Below are 8,572 nucleotides of genomic sequence, written 5' to 3' on the forward strand. Positions count from 1 at the left end.
GTATATAATGATTTATGCCATGCATCTTAATAGATAAAGTATTTCTTACTTTTTCAACCTGCTATTCTCCAGTAGCAAGCCATATGTAGAAATCTGCAGTATTTAACCTAATATGCAAGAATTTCATGAAAGTTGTGCGCCAGCTAGGCTATAAAATATAGTTGATTGAGTGTTTAGGACGGTTCTCATAGCAGGCGTCTTTCAGATGCTCCGCTTCGCCTCCAGTTTGGGAAATAATCTACTTAATTTATATATATATATATGTCTATATATATATATATATATATATATATATATATATGAGCACTATGTTACCTGTGTGGGCACTCTATGTTACCTGGCTGTGTACTCCCTCGAGCCCTTACGAAAATGGTTATGCCCTTTATGTTTACTGTATGTTTCCCGCAGTTCACATGAGGAAATGTCCTTTATGTTTCCTCCATGTTGAAATTTGGCCACTGCTTTTATGTTTCCTTCATGTGTCCTCCCTTTATGTATCCCTTATGTTACCGTACTTTGTTTCCTCCATGTTGAAATTTGGCCACTGCTTTTACGTTTCCTTCATGTGTCCTCCCTTTATGTATCCCTTATGTTACCGTACTTTATGTTTCCTCCATGTTGAAATTTGGCCACTGCTTTTATGTTTCCTTCGTGTGTCCTACCTTTATGCATCCTTTATGTGGCCGCAGTGATGAAATCCTGTATTTTACGTAGACATGCATAGATAAAGAGTTCCGTGTGCCCATTTTATTTTTATAAACATTTCCTGAGTTAGAAAGTTTTGCATTGGTTTTCATTGTAAGGTTACTGTTCCCTACATGATGCAGCGCACGGATTGAAACTCTGCTATGGCACAGAAATTCATGCCAATTTGTTCTAAAATTACAAAGTAATTAGACTTCATAGATTATTTCAGTATAACACTTGGAGTGCCATGTGTACGTTCCTCACTGCAGTGCTGCTGTTCTAGTTATGTCTTTGTTACTAATATAAAATGTAACGTTTGGATAGAAAGATCAGGTTGGATCAGTGCTCGCACTTTTAAAAGAAAGTTTTGACTATACTTTGCAAAGGTTTGTCTGAAACTACGAACAGTTTATTCGACTATCTGGATGTTACTGCAATTTGCCACGTCTGCTCACAGCAGACCTCTGGAATGTGGTGCTTGGGACCTGAAAAACAAAACAAAAGCCAATCTTTTTCACTCATTCAAAAATATTCATATAAGCAAGAACAGCCTGGCCTGTATGCGCACAGCTAAGAAACGTGGAGCAGTCAAAAACAGCTCATAAAAACATCAGGGCAACACAGAAGCTTTTAACTAATTGTTGTTTGAAACAGACTGAGCTGCCAGTCCACTCAGGTATTAAACTGCTCACAAATTCTTTTAAACATTTCTGCAGCAGCTGCTAAGTAGTACATGACATTTAGGAGTAGGCAACTGGCCAACAAATCTTTGTGTGCCTGCTTGTACAGATGTCTCGTAGTTATATCTCAAGTAGTTACACTGTTATATGGTAAAATTCAGGCGGGAATAAAACCAGCAGCAAACATCAGACTACCTGGGAAATTATCACCAAAACTCAAACATCTAGTAAATCAAACGAACAATCGATTACGAAGGGTCTAAAACCTAGGCCGCGATTTTGTAGCGATCCCTTTTCCGATGCTACTCCTTTTGCTCATTGATCTGACCGACATTCGGCTATCGTTATTAACTAGAACAGCCAGCCATGGAAGGTGGGTTATAAGAGTGGCAAACATCGACCGGAAAGCATCGCAAGAAAATCGCATCCCTTATTAGGCAGTGCTACAAGCCACTGTCTTTAACAATCGCAGGCACTGACATCCTGTTCTTCGGATGAAAATATTAATGAAAACGAGCGTCTGATTGACATGCCTCGATTAAAAAGAAATTTCGCTGTTGTTCTATCGGTCTATATTTGCCCTGCAATATAAAAGACAAATACGCGAGCACGTCGAACACAAACAATGCAGACAAGTTCTCGCGAAGCTGGACTTCAAACTGAACACTATCAATAAAGTAATCTTCACAGAAGCTAATATCTGTTCAAGTGTCAAACATCGCAGTCGTGTGCCAACTCGCGATGCCCGTGACACATCGACATGTATTGCACACGTAACTTGCGGAAATTCATATCTACGGAAGGATTTCTTGCCGGGAAACTACCGAGAAAACAGTAACTTTCAGCGTTTACGTAAATATTTGCCCATTAAGTCCCAACGATCAGCGGTGGTAGCACATCACTCCATAAAGCAAGTAAGCGGTAAGAAATAATACATTTCACGGAAACTCCCCTCGTGAAACGCTTTGCTAAATGTGCAGAGCAACATGGTCAACATACGCTCAGAACGTGTTCTGTTGTCGTTCCACAAAGCTTACTACATGAACCAGAAGCTGCGAGAATGCGCGCAAGCATCAGACCTGCTTACCTTCAATGTGGTCGGCAAACGGCTCCTTCGTCTCGCAGGCACCACGCGACGACGCTCTTTCCGGCGCGAACACTGTCGAATTGCCGATGAACACCCGCGCACGAAAGCACAACTTTCAACAAATTCTTCCACGCACCATAATTCGAAGCCACAGTACCAGGTATTCCACGAGCGAACGCGGACAGGCGAGAACAAAGGCAGCTCGGACGGGCGCTGTAGTACACATAAGACACTGGCGTATCACAGGAAACATAAGGCGAACTAATGGCGTTACACGAGTCCAGAGGTTTCTTGATGGTTAATGCACACGGTACGGATCACAGTTTGTTTAGGCACTTCGAAAATATGATTAAATTACCGTGTAACTGCAACGAGCACTCTCACCGCACACCACAACGTGGCCCAGCTAACCGTCACCCGTTACACTGCGGCAGCGCCGCGCTGCGGTTAACAAGTAAATTTAGCCTCCGAGATCTGCATTTCCTTTTAGAGCGTACATGTTGAAAAAGCACGGCCTTCGAGATTTAAAAAAATCGTAGCTGGAAGGAAGGCTGGTATTTAAACACAAATTATTGAGTTTAAAGTGTCTTGGTGCGCTGCCTTGTTTTTTAAAGTATATACAGAGATTTTAGACGAACTATGCACGAACTTTTGCCGGCGGACACGAGCCAATCAGCGCGCACCATGTGCAGCTCCGTCTGCTTGCCATGGCGCACGGTGTGCGGGCAGCCGCGATAGCTGTGACACCCACCGATCAGAAATTCGGAATCGCCACACATATACACGCTTCTTATGGCGCCCAGTGGCGTGTTTTTGAGAATGTCAGGCCTTATCTTGAATAGGTGGAACCATATTTCCCGTAGCGTAAGGAATAAAGGCAACAAAATGTGGCGATGGCTGGCTTGCAGCGGAACTTCGGCTAACGTGAAGCAGGCGTACTGCTTGCATGCTCGCGTAATCAAATACGGCCATACCCCGCACGCAACTTTCATACTCAGCCAACTCACAATTATAAATTATTCAGTTGTACGCCCAAGCAAGCATTTACGGGATCCGCGCTGCCCTTCTTCTACGCGTGCTAATATCGACACAGCAGTTACTCGTACTTGTGGTCAGCGCGAAAGCGACGAGAACAGCTACTTAAATGGTTTTATAATCATATACGCTCACTAGCAAAGCGGCAGATTGGCCGCGGAGGCGTCCGCCTCTATTGCGGTTCATGTAGCGCAAGCCATCGAACACTGCGCGTCGTGCCACCGCGTCTCCAGCCGCCTCGCAATTGTTATTTGTCGTGAGGGATTATTCGCTGCATGAGGGTTTGATGTACGCATGTAGTGTTGATGGCGCGTGGTGATGAATACGGCTAAGATAGCTAGGGAGGGGGAGGCAGGTGCACCCCCCCCCCATTTGTTTTTTACTTTGATACGCCAGTAGTTAAAGTTAATACATCGTTCAGGTAGACGATCTATCTATAGCATGTGTAAAAAGATAATCACTATATATAAGCGCACTCTATCTTACCTGGATGTGCACTAGATAGTAATGAGCTTACATTTTACATAATCATTTAAGGGAAGCGAAGTATTTACTAATGCAATCAAGGCAGTTATCGTGTGCAGAATCATAAGGCAAGCTACGAGGCAAGGCAACCAAAAATCACCCTAGGTTGAAGGCTGGATGCACGCGATAACTGCCTTGATTGCATTAGTAATCTTAGTTCGACCACACGGCTGGACTCATCATAGTTTGGGTGTTACTTTGCGTGAAGATAGACTAGGAAAGTAACGGTGCGCGCTAGCATACGGGTTCCCCGAGATGGAAATCGCTGACGGTGGAAATGTCGTCGAGTCGAAAGGTCCGTAAAGAGTGCTTGAAAACGAACGGGCACTTATTGAGGATGTTCCTGAACAGTCTTGACGTGTTTCCTAAGAGGTTGATGAGCGCATTTGAAGAGCTTATGCCGTACCGGAGAGAGCCCAAGTTCATATTGCTCGTAGTCGACAACGGCATTCCTACGAGATAGAAACGGCCAGTGAAGTATGATATCGCCACAGCAGGGTGCAAGAGCGATGAACAATGTACAGATTGTACTCAATATAGAAACTGGCAGTACAGGCATTCCGAGGTTGAAAAGGTTTGACGTTTGCTGTGTGCACGACAGCCCAATAAGCGAAGGGAAGTTACATTTAGGAGCGTACGATAAAAGGTTGCGACACTCGAGAGATTTAGCTTGTCCGGAGTTTGAGTAAACGTAGGCTGTATTACAGGCTGTATTAGCGGATGTTCACGAGGCGTAATCGCCATAGTGCCTTGTCTGGTGACGTCACCTTGTTCGCTCACGTTTGGTTAGCGATTCGCGCGATGAGAGCGTGGGTCAAGCGTGGGTAACGCAGGCTGCTTCTGAAGAATGCAGTCCTCGCAAACAAATGGTTTTCACCCCTGCAGGAGGTTTTGGGGCACTCCAGTATTATTGCTGCGGCTTGCAAGAGGGGAAGAAAAAACTACTTCGCGCTGCTGAAATTGATTTCTTTATGTTTTAGAACTAACGGGTGAAGGTCTACGTGCGACACAGCGCATGCCGGCACCCGTGTATTCTCAAATCTGTTTCTTTTTACGGCACACATGCTCCCACTACAATCAAGCAGGCATGTAGAAGTGGAATTTCTGTTCCAACCTTCCTCACTTGTCTTCATGTTTTCTTCATCCGTGTTTTCATTTTTTATAGCTAACATTCACTCATCAGGATTACAAGACCAACCAGCCCAATATTTGTTCCTCATCGGCTGGAAAGCACACCGTAATTCAAATTTTGCGTGATATGTGTCTCTGTATATATTTGTGAGCTTGTTTGAAAGTTGTGCACAAGGCGTCTGTTTATGTGGGCGCTTGCTTTCGCCTCTGCATTTCACCGTAAGGATAGGGCGTGAACTGAGCAAGATGTTGCATATCTTCCTATAACGCGTTAGACACCAGAATTTGAGGAACGTCTTCCTTGCTTTGCACTGCAACTCGAAGTACAGCGAGCACCTTAGGACACCGATTTCGAGGCAACTGCTGTGGCGTTCTCTCACGCTCACTTTCGCTGTGTGAAACGATTGTCCACATATTGGTCTACTGGTGAATTGGAAGTATATTCAAATTATTACAAAGACATTTTATTGGGGGCCCGTGACCCCGGCAAACTGTGCTTCTCCGTTAGCCTCGCAGCAACTCTGGCTTCATGTCGGCTTCAACCATCTCGTTGGCATACTTTGCGTCTTTAGTTGACGGCCGTCGTTCGTTTATGGTTAAACGCTTGAGAGGAAGTTGGCCACGGAGGCACGTACGTGCAAGTGTTCTTAAGTACCAACGGGCCGTTGCAACTGGAAATACAGTGTTGTAGTTGACCGTTTGCGGCGTGCTCAGCTCAGACCAGGACCTTAAAAAGGGGACGCTGGTGCGCTTGTCTACAACTATCATGCCGACAGCGGCATGAGGATCTCTTCCCTTGCTTCTACTTTGATTCTCAGTCATTTTTGCATCGTAGCTGACAGCACATCGCTCACATCACGGCAAGACACGCTTATGAGATGCGAAATCTACGTAGTCTTCCGCACTGTCTCGTCGTGTTGAATCTGTCCTAAGTGGGGCGTAAGCAATGCCAAACAAAGTCGAAACCCGAGCTGTACAATAAAGATATCAAAATACACCGTGCAAGATACAATTCTAAGGCCTATGGTGTTCTGTCGTGAGAGGTGTGACTACCGAATGCCATAGGTCTTAAAATTGTATGTTGCATCTCGTATCTTTAAAAGAAATCAGGAACAGATTAAAAAACTTTTCTCCAAACTCCCGAAATTCTTTAGTGGCGTCCTTTTGCCTCAGACTGAAGTTTGTGAGCAGTTTGTGATAAGCAAATGCAGCCAATTATCAAACGATTATGGTTTTCGTGTGCTACGTTTTGTTTGTGTTGTCTCCTCGTCCCCTGGCCCTTTTAGTGGTTTCGGCATGCATAACGAAGAGTAGCGGAGCTCTTAGGAGAGTTTTGAGTACATATCGCACGAAACGCAGAGAAATTGGAATCGCGCCGAACTTTTTACCGAGAATGGCTTTAGGAATTAAATTTATTTGTGTAGATTCGAATATTGTTCACACTGAAATAGTCCCGTGCGCATGAATACACCGCTTTCAGCATTCCTGCCACTTTGCAAGTCTTCTTTCCGGAAGCAGCGATGCTTCAAGCTTGAATAAGGAAAACGTGGGATAATGTCGACTATTTTTTAATAGGTTTACGGTGGCGTGAATAAAAGACGGTACAGAACAAGATACACATAGACACATTGCGCTAGAGAGACACACTTCCAGCGGCACACACATAGTGACCTAAGTTATCATCAGAGGTATTGATTGAAGAGCGGCACACAACTACTGCACCGTCACTGGCGACTCGAGTTGCCGTCAAAGAGATAAACTGAAGACGGGCACAGACCGAGTGGAACATGCTCAGTGCTCCAATCGGCATCAAAGAGTTTCATTGAGCCGCAGCACCTGCCCAATCCCGCATCCAATGTGACCCATGTCAGCGTGAAAGGTGTTCGATGAAGAACGGCACGTATGTGCACATTGCCACGCACTCCCTCACCCGACCTTTTTCGATGGTTATTTTTCAGACTTCTTCCCTACGCACAGTAGCCCGATGCGCTGCTCGCTGAACCGTGCACTGACCAGTGATTCCGGTAGGCGGAAAATGGTTAGAGACGTACAAACATATGTGGACACGTGCGCACATACAACGTACATAGCCTCCGCAAAGGGCGTCAAGTAGGCTAATTATTATTGCTAACGGAATAAAATACGCTGGTTTTCGGCGATACTGGGATTTGAATCCAGTAACCCCCCCATATGATCAATCAATCAATCAATCAATCAATCAATCAATCAATCAATCAATCAATCAAGTTTTATTTCACCAGATAATTCTGGATGGCCTTTAGGGCTAAAAGCTGCTCTATGCAGCTTGACTGAGTCCCTGAAGACGCTTACATCGGCAGCATGTGCCGTTCACAGCACATATATGCATATTTGATCATAATTATAACATGTGAGTAATACTGTAAGAAGTTTACGTAAGGATTACTTGAAGTTATCATGCAGTGTTACAGCAGGATTCACATCAATTTTTATACATCGGAAACATCATCGTATAAAGAGTGTTGACTGTACAAAATAAAATGAAAGTAAATAAAGATAATATTCTGGTAATTCCACAGGTTTCACAAACAATAAAGAGTAAAAATAGCTCTGATAACAGACATCGCGCAACGATAACAGTACCACAACAGAATACAATATGTACAGCTTGGGAAAAAGCCACGTAAACAAGACACATGCACGCCATTCCAAAGATAACTATGCGACCTCTATTTACAACATTGGTGTGAAGAACTGACATAGCTGCTTTTGTGTAGCAGTAGCCAGTTCAGGAAATTCATTTAGAAAGGATGCTGAATGGAAGTACATGGAATGGATGGAAAGCATGACCGAGGTTGTTGGAGAAGCATGGGAGAGGCCTTTGTCCGGGAGTGGGCGTAACCAGGCTGATGATGATGATGATGATGATGATGATGATGATGAAGAAGAAGATGATGATGATGATGGATGGTAAATTGAAGTGGAGTGCCTGTGATTTGTAGGTGGTCCGGTAACGAGGAACACACCTTGTTAAGGTATGTCGCGCACGCCTATTAGGGTAATTAGGTGTAAGGTTCGATATAGTTACAAGGAATTCTTTATAATTGTTTGAAATGAAGAAGGATTGCAAAATACGAAATTTGTATAAGTGCTGTACCCGTATGATACCATATTCCTGAAACACTGTTTCAGTTGAAGCCAGGTAGGAAATGTTTGCAACATGGCGAAGAATCTTCTTTTGTAAAAGCAAGATTTTATTTAAGTTCCGTTTAGTTGTGGTAGCCCAGACTAGACTACAGTAGTTAATGTAGGACGCGAATAGTGCGTCATACACTTGAAGTTTGACCTTTGAGGGGAGTAAGCGTTCACGTCGTGATAATGCCCCAATAGTTGACGACAGTTTCCCACATAGTTCTTCCACATGCGAGTTCCAACTAAGGTGAGCGGA

General features: G+C 44.1%; 1 long non-coding RNA gene across 1 annotated transcript; it reads right to left on the reverse strand.

Moving 5' to 3' along the window:
* Positions 1 to 727: 727 nt before the first annotated feature.
* On the reverse strand, positions 728 to 3,709 carry LOC142568135 (uncharacterized). The gene is made up of 2 exons (XR_012825367.1): positions 2,455 to 3,709; positions 728 to 1,172 (listed from the first exon to the last, which is right to left on the reverse strand). It is a non-coding gene; the product is annotated as an uncharacterized LOC142568135 (long non-coding RNA).
* Positions 3,710 to 8,572: the final 4,863 nt, after the last annotated feature.

The sequence above is a fragment of the Dermacentor variabilis genome, unplaced genomic scaffold (assembly GCF_050947875.1).
Source record: "Dermacentor variabilis isolate Ectoservices unplaced genomic scaffold, ASM5094787v1 scaffold_17, whole genome shotgun sequence".
Taxonomy (NCBI): domain Eukaryota; kingdom Metazoa; phylum Arthropoda; class Arachnida; order Ixodida; family Ixodidae; genus Dermacentor; species Dermacentor variabilis.